Source organism: Oreochromis aureus, linkage group 3 (assembly GCF_013358895.1).
Source record: "Oreochromis aureus strain Israel breed Guangdong linkage group 3, ZZ_aureus, whole genome shotgun sequence".
In the NCBI taxonomy this organism is placed as follows: Eukaryota; Metazoa; Chordata; class Actinopteri; order Cichliformes; family Cichlidae; genus Oreochromis; species Oreochromis aureus.
Window position 1 is genome coordinate 66,433,354 of NC_052944.1, and position 14,876 is coordinate 66,448,229.

At 40.1% G+C, this 14,876-nt stretch overlaps 2 long non-coding RNA genes across 2 annotated transcripts; one reads left to right on the plus strand and one right to left on the minus strand.

Annotated features, from left to right (window-relative positions):
* Positions 1 to 551: 551 nt before the first annotated feature.
* On the minus strand, positions 552 to 2,043 carry LOC120437363. Its single transcript, XR_005611054.1, has 5 exons — positions 1,971 to 2,043; positions 1,685 to 1,846; positions 1,114 to 1,201; positions 825 to 1,024; positions 552 to 568 (listed from the first exon to the last, which is right to left on the minus strand). It is a non-coding gene; the product is annotated as an uncharacterized LOC120437363 (long non-coding RNA).
* A 9,362-nt stretch (positions 2,044 to 11,405) lies between these two features.
* Positions 11,406 to 14,421, plus strand: LOC120437362. The gene is made up of 7 exons (XR_005611053.1): positions 11,406 to 11,694; positions 12,239 to 12,278; positions 12,418 to 12,464; positions 12,761 to 12,805; positions 13,648 to 13,677; positions 14,119 to 14,187; positions 14,395 to 14,421. It is a non-coding gene; the product is annotated as an uncharacterized LOC120437362 (long non-coding RNA).
* The last annotated feature ends 455 nt before the right edge of the window (positions 14,422 to 14,876 follow it).

Here is a 14,876-nt window from a genome sequence, read left to right on the forward strand (position 1 = left end):
CTATGTAGACCTTCAGTGGCAAATCCTTGGTCATTTGAAGAACATTTTGAAGAACAGCAGTGAAGTTCTCGCTAAAGCGGCAACAGATGTTGTCTTGGCAGGGATGCATTAAATCAACCTCATCACACAACTGGAAATGAAAAGAGCAGAATAGACAAAAGAATGACATTTTACATTGAGGATTTAAACTTTTGACATGTTTAAAGACACAGACTGGAGATAAATGTAAAGTGCTTTAACCCTTGAACAAAAATTCTAAAGATAATAAACAGATTGATTAATCAGTTAGTACAGAAAATAATAATCAGATTTAGAGACAAAAAAATCATTAGCTGTTTCCCCAATCATCTTAACAATTCTTACCCCTGCAGATGTCCCCAGGAATGGATATCTCTTTAATAGGTCCACAGTACACATTCCTTCAGCTACCTCTCGGCGTCTCCATGCAAAGGTTTTTGTCATGCGGTCTTTCACCAGTGCTGTGTCAGGATGTAGCGTCCTGTGCTGATCATTTAGCACCTTGATATGAGCATCAACGGAGGCTGCATCTTCCCACAAAGCACGAATCCTTTGTCAAAGCAGATATCAGTATTATCATAAGTAAAATCTGATAAGTTAATGTTACTCGAAATGCAGTAATTTGTACACCAAATGCTTTGAAAAAAAATGCAAAAATGTTGAATAGGAATTGCAAGTTGAGCTGACTTTTGTTAAATCAACTGTGAAGTTCCTTTTTCTATGTTAATGTTATCTGTTAACATGTTTCTTTCAATTAATGTTTACTTTTAGCTTTACAGTGAACATAATAAGACTACATATGTTACCTTAGCTCTTAGAGGCTGAGGGTGTGAGGATTTACGAGAGAGGGCTTCAGTCTCTTCAGACAGGAGCTGCTGGATTCCTCTGTGGTCCGATGTTTCTGCGTGCGCCCAAACTTTTCTTTAACCCGGTTCACTTCTTCGTTGCTGATTAGGGGAGCCCGTTCTGCTTTGAACTTTCTCTTGAGTTGGCTGTGCCAGGTGTCCTAGTTGTTTCAAATGTATATAAGTAGTTAATTATGCTTACTTTATATTAATATAATCTATAAAAGAAACAAAAAGGAGAGGTACTCACATAACCATTTCCGTGTACATCTCTTAAGAAAGGATACTTCACAATCAGGGCTTTGATGACCTGGATGTAGTCTGAGTGGGTTGGGTACCTGTTTCAAACATAAGAAAAACAACACACAGTACACTGATTACTCTTATCCTTTCCTGGGGGCTTTTCTGTTCTTCAATTCTTCTACTCATATTGTTATTACCGTAAATAGTATGTTATAGACCAATGTCAAATCAATGTAGCTAAAGTTGATTTTAATTTTTTTTTAAAATGGGCGTGGACAAACAGCCACACCTCTCCCAAACTTCATTAATTAATTGACTGCAGTCCTGAATTATTAATTTACTCTTGAGCAAATTCGAAAATGAACACTTTGGATATCATAGTCCAGACAAGGTCTGGAGACACAGGATGTATGGTTTTACCACTATTGCCAGTTCATTGGAACCGTGTGTCACGCCAGACTCGAACGCTGGTCTCCAGATTGGGAGGCAGATGGGCTAACCATTTGTTCTCTGCCTCTCGTACAACAGCAATATTAATATTAAGAAATTAATGTAATTATTCAGAAAGGAACCCTTACATTGTGTACTGTGACAGCATTTCATAAAGAGTCCCAATTATTTTGTTTCGGTACTTCTGTTCTTTCTGGACTGGTTCTTTGAGATCCAAGCGACTCTGGACATCTTGTGGGAATTTTGGAATGGAAATAACTGCAGGCAGTCTACGGCAAGAAGGTATAGAACTGCAATACAGTAGGAAAACAGCATTAACTAGCCATTTTGCAAGCACTTAAATGCATATGCAAATTTAGACATTTATCACAACCTACTACTGGTTTGCTTGGGACACTGGACCTTCAACTGTACCTTCAAATGGGTCGACCGGTTGTAAAGTGATGATGACTTCCTTGTAGCGGTTTGTGAAGTCTCTGAACTTCAGCTGCTTTAAAGACTTGTCAAAAGATATGCAACCATGGTCTCAGTGAGTCCACAGTCTACCGTCTCTCCATCTACATCGTTATCTGAAATATAAAGTACAGTATGAAATAAAAATAAAACCATTTTCAAATTTCTTTTCGGGGGGGAAATCCTTGCGCCGATTGCCTGTTGGCTGTAGGCATTATTCATTGCAACCAAAACAATAACCCGAGTTGTGGATAGAATAGAATCCTAGGCTATCTTGTCTGTTTTTGCTGCCCACAATTTGCCTCCTTGATTTTGGTTTATTTGAAATTATAAATCAATCCCTGATCGAGCAGCTAGCTGGCATCACAGGTGTTTGCAGACAGTGTCCCTGCGCAGAGCTTACAGCTCTCATATTCGAAAATCCCACTAAGTAGGTGGAATGGTACAAATGTGTACCTTCCATTGTTTAAAATCCCTTTGAGCGGGAAACAAGTTAGATGCGATAAATTTTGCTTAGAAAACGATTTTGTTAATAGCTATATTTACATACTAGCATGTTTTGAGAAATTATTGATTTTTCTACATTGTTGTACACGGTTAGTCACTATTTATTGATAAAACACTCGAATACGGCGGGCAGACAGACCTTGAACATTCCACCAACAGTCTAAATAGTCCACATTTGTACCTTTCTTTGTTTAAAACTTAGCTAACTGCTAGCTTTCACCCATGTTAAATCTAGCTCTTCGGACTTTTGCTAATTCTACTGTAAAATTACACGTTGTAATTTTTATAAAAACACAAAATCACACCCGACTTACCTCTAAACCTTTGCGCCTCGTCGTCTGATACATCAATGCCTTCTTCCATCAACTTTTTAAGGAGCTCCTCCATCGATAACCCCCTGAGAGTCATTTTCTGCGTCAACGCTAGTCAGCGCGGAGGCGGAGCACTCATCGCTGCTGGCTTTTCAGCCTTTGGGATTAATGCGCGTTGCGAACTTGACACGTGAAAATACAACATTGTGGTATTAATGCGCAGTTGTTTAGAAATCGTTATGCTGTCTTGGCGAACTATATTTGTAACTTACAAAATGTAGTCACCGTAACATAAAAATCTGCTTGACATTTTAACTTCCAAAGAACCTCGGTTTAACTTGATGTTGCAAATTCCATAAAAACCTCACAATTAATGAACAATTCTAGGATGTAGTAAAAGCGAAAAAGTAAATGGCCAAACATAACAGTAAAATGATTTCACGTTTTTGAAGGCTACAACCAAGATTTAAAACATTAAAAATTATAACTGGAACTTAATAAAATGGAAATAGACCAGTTTTTTTTAACATCATTTGGTTGTGCCTGCATGTCATTGTGTGTGTTTTTTTAAATATAATTTAACATAACTTACACAAAGGTAGGTTACAGATATTCTTTGCATCATAGGATAATTTACGTACAGAGGAGAGGACCAACAGATTCGATTATAACATGTAGCTTTTATGAGCACACTCACATCTCATATGAATTTTACAATTAACCAGGCCCATCCAGATTTTCCCATGCTGACCCATTACCATATTCTGCCACTGTCACTGCAGTACAGGTCAAAATGGTACAGATTTGTACTTTATTTCAAATTGAACCTTTAAAGGGGCATTTCTGGACTTTTAAAGACCAGTATTGTACTTTTAAGGGAACATTTACAAAAAATGTACCTATAGGTACAAAAATGTTCTTCTCTCGTACCTCTATTTCTGAGAGTGTACAGGATGTGGGTGATCAGATAAGGAGCAAAGAGGAAGCACATGCAGAGACGTGCTTCCTTCGATTCTCTTAAAGGCAGTGCTGTGAGAGTTTTACAAATGCTGAGTACGGTTGAATGAGATATAAAAATAAAAGTCAAAAACCAAATACAAAATTAGGTTCATGTTTTGAGTAATATTAGCTGGAATCAGGTTTGAATAAAGTAGGGAGAAAGTGTTTTCCATCCTTTACAGGAGGAGATTTCCACGAGAGAGGGACCAAGGACGAACCTGACTTTACCCATGGAGTGTTCTTAGGGGGAGCTGGCATTTCTAGAGAGGGTCAGAGTAAGGTTATAAGTGTGTGGTGACCCTCTTCGAGGGCCACCACAAGAGAGGGGATTGAGAGGAATAGAAATATTTTACTGCTATTATTTGCTGCTATTTTATAATCATCATTACCATTTCATGTGATGTTGCATTCAGATGCATTCAGATGTTCAAATATATTGGTATTATATTAGTCTTTATTACAGGTTTAGTTATAATCAGTTGAATCTATAATTTAAAGGTTTTCGAATGTTTTTATATTCTTACACATAGTCTTCAGTGGGTGAGAAAACTGAGTTGCAGGCTGACAGGAAACGGTGTGCTTTTGCAGAAGTGAAACCGAAAGCAGAGCGAGTGCAAGCCAAAGAGCCAAAGAGTTATTATGCATTTATCTTTGATTTAAGCTTTTAGTAGAGGCTTTTGATCAAAACATTAATTCAGTAGAGTACACATATATAGTCTTGGTTCGGACATACACGTAACCACACGCACACTTAGTTAGAGGGATCACTGATAGGGGAAAGTTCAAGTTGCTTAAGTTGAGGTCAACTAAGGTTCAGGAAGCAGATGCAAACTCTGCACGTACAGACAGACAAATAGTGAGAGGTCATGACACGTACGCAGTACACAGCATGCATGCAGCGCCCCTGCGTGCACACACACACAGATATAAACTCTTACCTACTAAATGAGTTTTAGACTGCAAAGTTGTGCCTGTATGAGTGACATTTTCTACAGGAAGTGCACCTGATGTTCCAGGGAGATAAGCGACAGCGAAGGCGGGCTAACAGGAAGCATCAGCCGTCGACACGAAGATGATGTTCTATGTTAAAAGTCATTGTGGTTTTGGTGTGACGTAAATCTGCCTAGTAACAGAAAAGGGGGCTGTACAATTCTTAACCCCATAAAACAGTTGTCTGAATATGAGAAAGACAGTTCAACACTGATTGGGTTGTTGAACTCACACATGTGTTCATTAAAATGCCGTCTAAATTGCACACGCCTGGATCTGTGGTTTTTATGGATTCTTCTCTCAACATTGAACCCTAACATAGTGTATCTGGTTTTGCTTTCCTTGTCTCGTTAGTCCTGATTTGCCCCAGCTGTGTTTCCCTCCTGTTGCCCATTCCCTGATTGCTCCCTCTATGTATTTAAGCCCTGTGTTTCAGTTTGTCATTGTCGCAATCTACCCTTATCTTGCTGTGTGTTCTGTCTATGTAAGTGTATTTTGTATTCTTAGTTTTGTTACACTTTTGAGTTCAGCATTAAAGCTGTTTTGAGTTCACGTCTGTCTCCGTAGTCTGCACTTTGGGTCCTTTTCCTGCCAACACACATCCAACACCTAACAGAAGATCGCGACCAGAACATGGACCCAGCAGACTCCGTATGGTATCGGCGACCCGCAGTTTCTGCCTTCCTCAAGGAGAGCGTGAGGCAGGAGGCTAAGCATGCCCAGGAGCTCCAGTCACCCTTCTATGGGTCTCGTTTGGCTTTCGGAGGGCCCCGCAGCCTCCAAACCGCCATAGCTACGGCCGAGCCGGCACCTATGTCTTGGAGGATCAGATTGAGCACGTGCTCATTCTCTCCGGTCGCTACACCTCCGCCTCCACCCCCGGATTTCCAGTCCAACAAGAGGGTTAAGCAGCGAAGAAAGGATTATGTGACGTCGGACGCTAGACTCACTCCGCTGCAGTCCTTCGCTCTGTTTTTGGGTCTGCAGCGTTCTGAGCTTCATAAACTCTCTGATTCCTCATTGCAGCCCGGTCCGTTGAAGGATTTGCAGCCCAGTTTGCCACCTCCCACTTCCCGGAGGAGGCGGCGCTCACACCGTCACCACTCTTTCTCTGTGGAACAACTCCCAGTGGTGAGTTATAAAGACTGCTTTCGTTCCTCTGAGCTGGGAAAAGACAATCATATGAACACTGCTAAAACTGAGACTGTTAAGACTATTAGACATGGTGGTGGTAGGAAGCTAAAAAACATTTTGGAGGATTCTGTTTTCTGACCCTGCTCCTTCGCCCAGTTGTGTTCCTGCTCCCAGGGCGGCTCGGGCCCAGCATTCCCCTGCACCTGTTTCAGTGCTTCAGGTGAGGGAGGCTGCGGTCCAGCTGGTCCCTGCTCCGGTGCCTGTTGCGGCACCCGTACCTTCTCCTCGGGTGGGAGAGGCCGGTATCCGGCAGGTACCTGCACCTGTTTCTGACCTCGCTGAAGGCTCGGGTGAGCCCGTCCGGTGGTTTTCTTCAGGTTCTGGAGACTCAGGGGAACTAGCTCAGCTTACTGCTAATCCACCACCTAACCCACCATTACTACCATCGTTACAACAGTCAATAGAACTTAAACTTCTATCCATAGCTCGAACATTAGCTCACATCTCAGCTCAGTCGCCTGCTCAGTTACCACCTGCCTCGCCTGGAGGGTCCGAGGGGCCCGCCCAGCCTTCGTCTGCCTCCGCTGGGGGTTCTGGAGAACCGCACCAGCCTTCTGCCTCCGCTGGGGGGTCCGAGGGGCCCGTCCAGCCTTCGTCTGCCTCCGCTGGGGGTTCTGGAGAACCGCACCAGCCTTCTGCCTCCGCTGGAGGGTCCGAGGAACCGTTCCAGCCTCCTGCCTCGTCAGCTGGGGGTCTTGGAGGACCCAGCCAACACATCCTCATCTCTACTGACGGTTCCGGGGAGACCGTTCAGCCACCACCTACATCGCCGCCTGCAGCGCCCACATCGTCGCTTGCAGCATCCCCGCCTGCGGCAGCGGCAGCAACATCCACGCCGTTGCCTGTTCCAGCTTCAGCGTCGCCTGCAGCAGCCTCCTCATCAGCTTCGGCGTCGCCTGCAGCGCCACCATCTCCGGCTCCCACGCCGTTGCCCGCGGCGCCGCCGCCCGGTCCGGCCTCGCTACAGCCGCTTGGTCCTGCCTCGCCACGCCGACGTCTGGACCACATCCTGCGCCTCTACAGTGCCGGCCTCCTTCCAGGCCTCTGATTGCACGTCCTGTCCGGCCTGCTCGTCCTTTCTGGCCCCCTTCCAGGCCGATGACTGGACGTCCTCGCCGTTGTGGACGGCCTCCTGACCTGCTCCGTCGCCGCCGGTGCCTCCCGCCCGACCGGCCTCCTGACCTGCTCCGTCGCCGCCGGTGCCTCCCGCCCGGCCGGCCTCCTGAACTTTTTTTCTGGACTCTTGGGCCGTCGTCCTCCGGCCCCCTGAACCTTTTCGAGGCTGTTGCCTGGGCCTCTGCGCCTTTCGTGGGCAGTTTTGTTTTTCTTTTGGACTGTTCCTGGGCCTCAGTGCTGTTGTTTTGGACTTTGTTCCCTGTGTTTTGGTTTCGGTCCCTCCATCCGGTTCCCCCGCCGCCCACCCTGGTGTGTGTGTGTGTGTGTGTGTGTGTGTGTGTGTGGTGGGTTTTTTTTGTTTTGTTTTGGTGTTTCAGTTTGGGCTGTCTGGGAGCCAGCCCTTTAGGGGGGGGGTACTGTTAGGATGCCTGGGCCGTTGACCCAGGGCTTTTGAGTTTATTATATTATTTATCATTTCTAGTCTTTGGTTTCTTTCTTAGAGTTCCGTCTTATGGTTTATGTCTCTGTGTTCTATAGTTGCTGTCTCCCCTGTCGGCTGTATCCCCTTGTTAAGTTCGCGTCTCTGTGTTATGTTTCCTGTTTTACTTTGAAAGTCCGTGTTTCATGTTAGTGTATCTGGTTTTGCTTTCCTTGTCTCGTTAGTCCTGACTTGCCCCAGCTGTGTTTCCCTCCTGTTGCCCATTCCCTGATTGCTCCCTCTATGTATTTAAGCCCTGTGTTTCAGTTTGTCATTGTCGCAATCTACCCTTATCTTGCTGTGTGTTCTGTCTATGTAAGTGTATTTTGTATTCTTAGTTTTGTTACACTTTTGAGTTCAGCATTAAAGCTGTTTTGAGTTCACGTCTGTCTCCGTAGTCTGCACTTTGGGTCCTTTTCCTGCCAACACCTAACAAGGAGAAATTATCTCCACGAAAAGGAACAGGTTCGGCCATCGCACAGTGGAACAAATTCTCTTCTTAAATAAAAATGGAAAAGTGTTACCTTAAATGCATCATGTTTTTAATTTGCAAGTTCATAAGCGTTTTCCCTTTCCATCCCATACGGTAAAAAAATACATTTTTCCTGGCCAAAATATATTTCAAATATATGGTAAATATATTTTGTATTTGTGATGCTCCAAAAAAATATATTTTTGAAATTGAAAATATATTTCTTTCAAACCAAAATACATTTCAAAACATATTTTAGGGTGAAGAAAATACATTTCCAACCTTACAGTAGAATGTATATCAAAGTATCCTTTATTTAAAATGTATTTAGTGCAATAATGATGATAATGATAATAATACTAAAAGTAACATGTATTATGCACATCTGCAAAAAACAGTTGGATTCAAACAAAACAGAGTCAAAGGTCTAGCAAGAATTAGGTTGTTTATTCATTTGCTTACAGTATTTCACATTACACAATATTTCACTATAATGTAGCGCTCATTGACTTTGAAATTATCTGTCAGTGATACAGTAAACAAGATACAACAACTGCTATGTACACTTTAGTTTTTGACAATATATACAATATAGTACTTAAAGGAACACACTCCACTTTTTTTGGAAATAGGCTCATTCTCCATCTCCCTCAGAGTTAAAAATGCAGCGTCTTCTTTCTAGATCCGTACGTTATTAGGACTCTGGAGCGTGATCTTACGGGATGGGGCGTAGCCAGGATTTTTGGTCGAGGCGCCATATTAGCAGGCCAAACAAATGCTTGCTGTGTGGTCAGTTGTAATGTTACATTGCACTACCGGCAAAGGAATAAGCTTGAAAACAGGCTCTCTTTTCATTGTTTCCTCACCTGGAAGCATCATGAGGGAGCTTATGTGTTGGATGTTACCAAAAGAAGGCGTCTAGCCTGGATAGCAGCTGTGAGACGAGCTGATATTCAGTTCTCTACCATCCCCAGATATCTGTTGGTGTGCTTCAGTATTTTCATTCAGGTAAGTTCTAAATAAATTCATATTATTCTTTATAGCCTGTTAGTTTTATTTTCAATGCGCTCTGAGATCATAGCACAAACTTAGAACAAACATGCAGAACTACCTTCTATTTATAGAGTTGCTAATTATTTGGCATTATTGCAGCAAACCAGCCTATGAAATGAAAGAAACAAATCCTGACTGGGTTCCAACACTACACATGGGGCACTACGAAATCCCTGCTTCAAACTACATGCTACACACCACCATACCAATCAGATTACTTCTTCCATGTGTAGGTAAAAAGCTGACCCTCCTGGATAAGATGGCAAAGGTTTGCTGTGTTTTGGTGAACATGTGCCCCAGTGTGGTAGTAAAACCAGGGAAAAATGCACTTGTTAAATATTCTTAAGTCTTGTGCTGTTTATGTAGTGATAAGTTTTCAAAAGAGACAGTAAATTACAGAATGCTAGTAGTGGGTGATATTATTTAAACGCTGTCATGATTTTATGTGAACATTTTGTCATTTGTAAACTATACATAACATTGATTCTACATTGTAACTGATTTGATGTTCTACAAAGTGGTTTTAATTAAAAATAGGCAAACATTTCTTTGTTTCTTTATTCAACTTTTGAACAGTGCTACTTACTAAGTACATATTCAGTAAATGCAAATTATTTACATGGCCCCCTAAATTAAAACATTTTGGGTTATTCAGAACAGAACTATGCCTGGAAAAATATTGTCCCATCAGTTGATCCAACTCCTCCACAGTAGCAGGTGGAACTTTTCTTTTCTGAGGACGGCTTCTTTTACCTGTCACAACAAATGGTCTGTTTATGTTTTGATCAAGAACCTTTTTTTGGGCAGCTGAAGAGGAGAAGTCTATCTTATGGCCAACCTCTGGCTGTATCTTGGTCATATTACCAGGCAAAACCCAGTATGCAGGTTCATCTGTAACAGTCCTTGTGCCACAGATCAACACTGTTGCTTCTACATTAAACAGAAGAGCAGCGACATGGCTGCAGGTCTCCACGACTCCGGCCATACAGGTGTAGTGGGCGGCTTCAACCTTCCCTGTGATGCTCACAATGACCCATGGCTGCAATGCTGCAATTCAGTCTTTAAGAGTGCAGTACCTGAAACACACACAGACGAAGTTCATTTAAAGACAAGAACTTTAATAAGCCAAGGCCGACACAAATGTGTTTTATCTACTTTCAAATCCATTTATCATAAATATAACAAATAAAGTGTTTTTATGCATCCCCTATCATCCATCTATAGAACACTGCATGTTATATTCTAAATCTGCCTGTTCTCTTTCAGAAACCTGCCTGTAGAAAATGAACCTAAAGTATGTAATGCAAGGATGTAATCACTTTCAAGAGGGAGAAAACATAATGTTCAACTTTAAGTGACAATTATGGACACCTAATATGATAAGGAGATTCTGCAGGTCATTAATCAATGTATAAAACTAAAACAGAATGTATTTTTAGGACACAGGACACAAACAAGGAAGCAAGATGTGTAATTAGGATTATTTATAATAAATATGAATTAATTAGGGCAATTTCTTTAACCATAAAGAATAACTAAATCCTTCAGGACAATGTCACATCAGTGCACTGAACTCACTATTTTATCCCTCTAACAGCCTCCACATGTTCTCAATGTAATTTCCCCCTCATGAATGAATTTATGCTTGCACTAATCTGAATGTTCGGGGGGAATCAAAGGCATTTTACTCGCAGTACTCAAGCTGACTTACCTTTGCTTGAATGACCGCGTACTCACAACGTGGAGGCTTAAAAATAGCCAAATCTTGTACCCAGTCCTTGGTGAATTGGATGTGCGCCTCCTGAGATTTGTAATTGCGAAATTGGTGCGCCGTGTATGCTGACTCCACAGACAAGGTACCAGAGTAGATCATGCTAAGTCAATAGCGGTTTGGTCTTCAGGGTTTCTACTCCACGGCGCATTTCATACGGGTCCACATTTCAACAATCAAGTACCGTCTCTTTGCATCTGGACACAATCTGTCTCTATACTGTCATTTTCTTTTGAGCTAGTTTCAGAATGGTTCGTAGCAATCTTGTTTTGATTCGTGGCCTGCCAAGATGGTGCTGCGCTCCCACAATGCATTGCGGCATTACGTCAACTCCAAAGCCCTGTGCTGCAGGAGAGTATGCGCATGCGCATTGCCATGGTCGTTTAAAAAATAAAGATATAATGAAAAGTAATTAATAAAAATTTTATATTTAAACATTCCCACAAATGTGCAATGAACGTGCACAAACACTGTTTATTAGTTGTTGCTGTTTCTTTCTTTGTTCCTTTTTTTTTTTTTTTTGAAAAATAACGACGTCTCTGAGGCGCGAATTCCGACAGTGAGAGGAACGGCCGGATACAGGAGACGGGAAGAAACAAGCCGATTATGTTCGCGTTAATTAGGTAGTTGGAAGATGTAAAATTCTCAATTCTGCCAACTGAACATATACGAGATTTTAATGAGGATGAATAATTAGCCGGCATGGAGGAAACGGACCTTTATTTGGTGGAGTGTCGACAAGAAGCCAAAAGACGGGTGGCCGGTCTATGAAGCCTCCATCATCAAGCTAGCAGGTGCCTTTTCTCATATCATATTACTTTATTCTCGCTTATTTGGCACGGAAGCGTAGAGCTGCCACCCAGGCAAAAGAGAAATATAAGTATATCACGTTATAACGTGAAAGGTTTATCGTTCTAACAATATACTATCATGTTAGTACAATATACTTTTCATGTTTGAACAACATGTTTGAACAACATTGTACGAACAATGTACATAATTATCACGTCCGTACAATATTGTGCAAACGTGATAATTATGTATATTGTAATAACGTGATATTATATTATACAAACATGAAAAGCATAATGTTAGAACAATAAACATTTCACGTTATAACGTGATATAGCTCTATTTTTCTTTTGCCTGGGTGGCAGCTCCACGCTTCCATAATGTGGTAATCAAAATATGTAACTTAATTAATTATATTGTGACGTACTTTTGCCTTTTCTTATTATTCTGCCTTCTCAGAAAGGGAAAAAATACAAATAAAACTGTTTACACTTGTTATATACAATAACTATCAAAACCTATTCACATTTAATTTGGCTTTCACAGAAATCCCACCTCTCCTTCTGGCTACAGAGTACTTACCAAGGTTAGAAACAAAGCACAGTTATGCTTTATTAATGTTCGCTAATTACAATGTTCCACATTTCCTTGCTTTTTAAGTCATTTTTAGGCTTTTTAGAGTTTTTGGTTTTTTTAGCAGTAATGTTTCTGCCTATTTATTTCAGCCCATGAAATCGAATGCAGATCTTCCTGATGTGAGATTTACATAAATGTAAGTAATTTTGTTTGTCATTGTCATTAATGTTGTTGCTGTTGTTGTTTTTGTGCAGTTTGCAATCATATAAACCTACCAAGCATCAGTCAGCACAGTGACTAACCTAAACTGATTCTTGCTTTATTCACATATATTATATGTAATTATATATACCTGCACATTGTACCTAGGGTTGCAGCCACTTGGCCCCACCCCATTGTTGTGACAGCCCTGATTGTACTTATACACTGCATCTGCCACATTAATGTATTTTTAAGTGACTTGTTTGTAATACATGAATTTGTTTCTTACAGATGTCAAAGTCTCAACCTCATGCTGCCCTCCCCCATCCTCCTAAAGTAAGTATTTGTTGTTGTAGTTTTTATGCAGTGTCTGTGTCACATGCTAATCATAATTATTGAAATAACTGTTTTCTAACAGATTTTCCAAAACACTAGTTATGTTTGTTGTCATTCAGATTAATACTACTGCTTAGACATTGCTTAGTGGTCATGCATGTTTGACAAGCTTGTTATGATACCAAAACAGTAGGCCTGTCACAATAATCGATATATCGACTTAACACACAATACATGTACATGACCTCAATAATTGTTAATGATGCAATTTATCTGCCATTATATTTACAAAAATAAAATATAATAATAACAACACAATAACATTAAATAACGTTGTTTTCTATTTGTTAGAAAATTTACTATTTATTCAAGTTTTTATGGTATCTAATATTTTGATACCTAATTTCCATGATCTAAATATTTTTAGAATTAGATGTTGGTTTGTCAATTGAAAGTGTGTAGCTCTTGCATTATTATGGTGTTATATTATGATTATACATTCAAAGACATAAAATGGTCTTAAAATCACAATGACATAACTTGTCGCAATTGTTTATGGGGCAATATACAGACCAACAAAAAGTTGTTATCGTAACAGGCCTTCAAAACAGACGGTTTTATGATTGATAAATTCAAAAAATAAATACATTTAATTTCTCTGAGATTCTCTAATATTCAGTTACAGTTCACAACACAGCTACCTGTACATGCAGTATTATACTGTAAATATAAATCTCTGCATTTAGCATCCCACTAGAAGAGTCACAGTTACTGCCTCTTTTTTTTTTTTTTTTTTACAAATACCTCTACTATTACTAACACATTTACTGTTTTACTTTTAGCCTGTGGATACAAATGCAGATTTCCTTAATGTAAGTTGTGCATTTTAATTACATCATGTTATTTTTATTATTATTTATTTATTTATTTTATTTTACATTCAAATATGATTGCTAGTAGGTAGGTAAAGAATAGTTCACCTATAATTGATATTCCCAATTAATTTCTCACCTCTGATTGAATGCCTTTGTTTGTTTGCCTTTTTTTACTATAACAAAACATTTTTGCAGGATATATATGGTGAATTTATATGCATAGATACAGTCGTAGTGCTTGACACATGCACACAGCAGTAGATGTGCTAAAAAGGAAATAATTACAATCATGATGTTGATTGCTGATGTCAGTATATATATTTTAGAGGAATGTTTTGTTTTTCACCCAAAATGAACTATATTGCTTCAGAAGAGATTTATTACTCTGCCTGACTCTTATATATTGTTCTGTTTTTTGTTTGATTTTGTTATTTTCAGGTTCAATGGTGCGTGTTCTTCTAATGGCCGCCTTCCCACTGGAAGTTTTGATCCACAGCAATTTAAAAGGTAAACAGCTTTGAAAGTCAGTTCAAATGGTTAGCTAATAGTATTCTAAAAAGCCTACAACTCTGTCACCAGTTTCTTTACCAAAAAGTACCCATAAAAGTATCTCTCAATAGCATATCATTGTAGTTCAAATGTTTAGTTGTACAAATATCAGATTTTTGGAAATCTAAAACTAGTCAAACACTCAAATGTTCATGCTTTTTATAGGAGGACAGAGCAAAACGGACATCGGCAAGAGAGTGAAGAACTGCCCTTCATAAGGACACTATGACAGCCATATATAGTAAGTGAAGACTTTCTGTGTATCTAAAATTGCATACAGCACAAGTAACTTACTTTGCAACCATTAAAATAGGTTGTAAAGTAAGTTACCAATACAAATAGGTGATGATGCATTGTAGTGGTTGGTCTCAGACAAAGAAGGTCAACAGATTTATGAATGCTGGAGGGTAAGGAGAGACGACCAAAAGGGGTGTTAGCATTACTGTAATGTGAACTGGATAGACTTTCCATCTAGGAAAAAAAAGAGGTAAAATTATGCGTAAAATATACCTGTATTAATATCTGTATCTATATAAACAGAAATATCTGTTTGCTAAATGAAGCCAGCTAACATAAATCATATTTTTATTTTAACTCTGATAAAAGTAATAGAACTGTGACTTTTGTTTGTTACAGTGGCGGTAAGG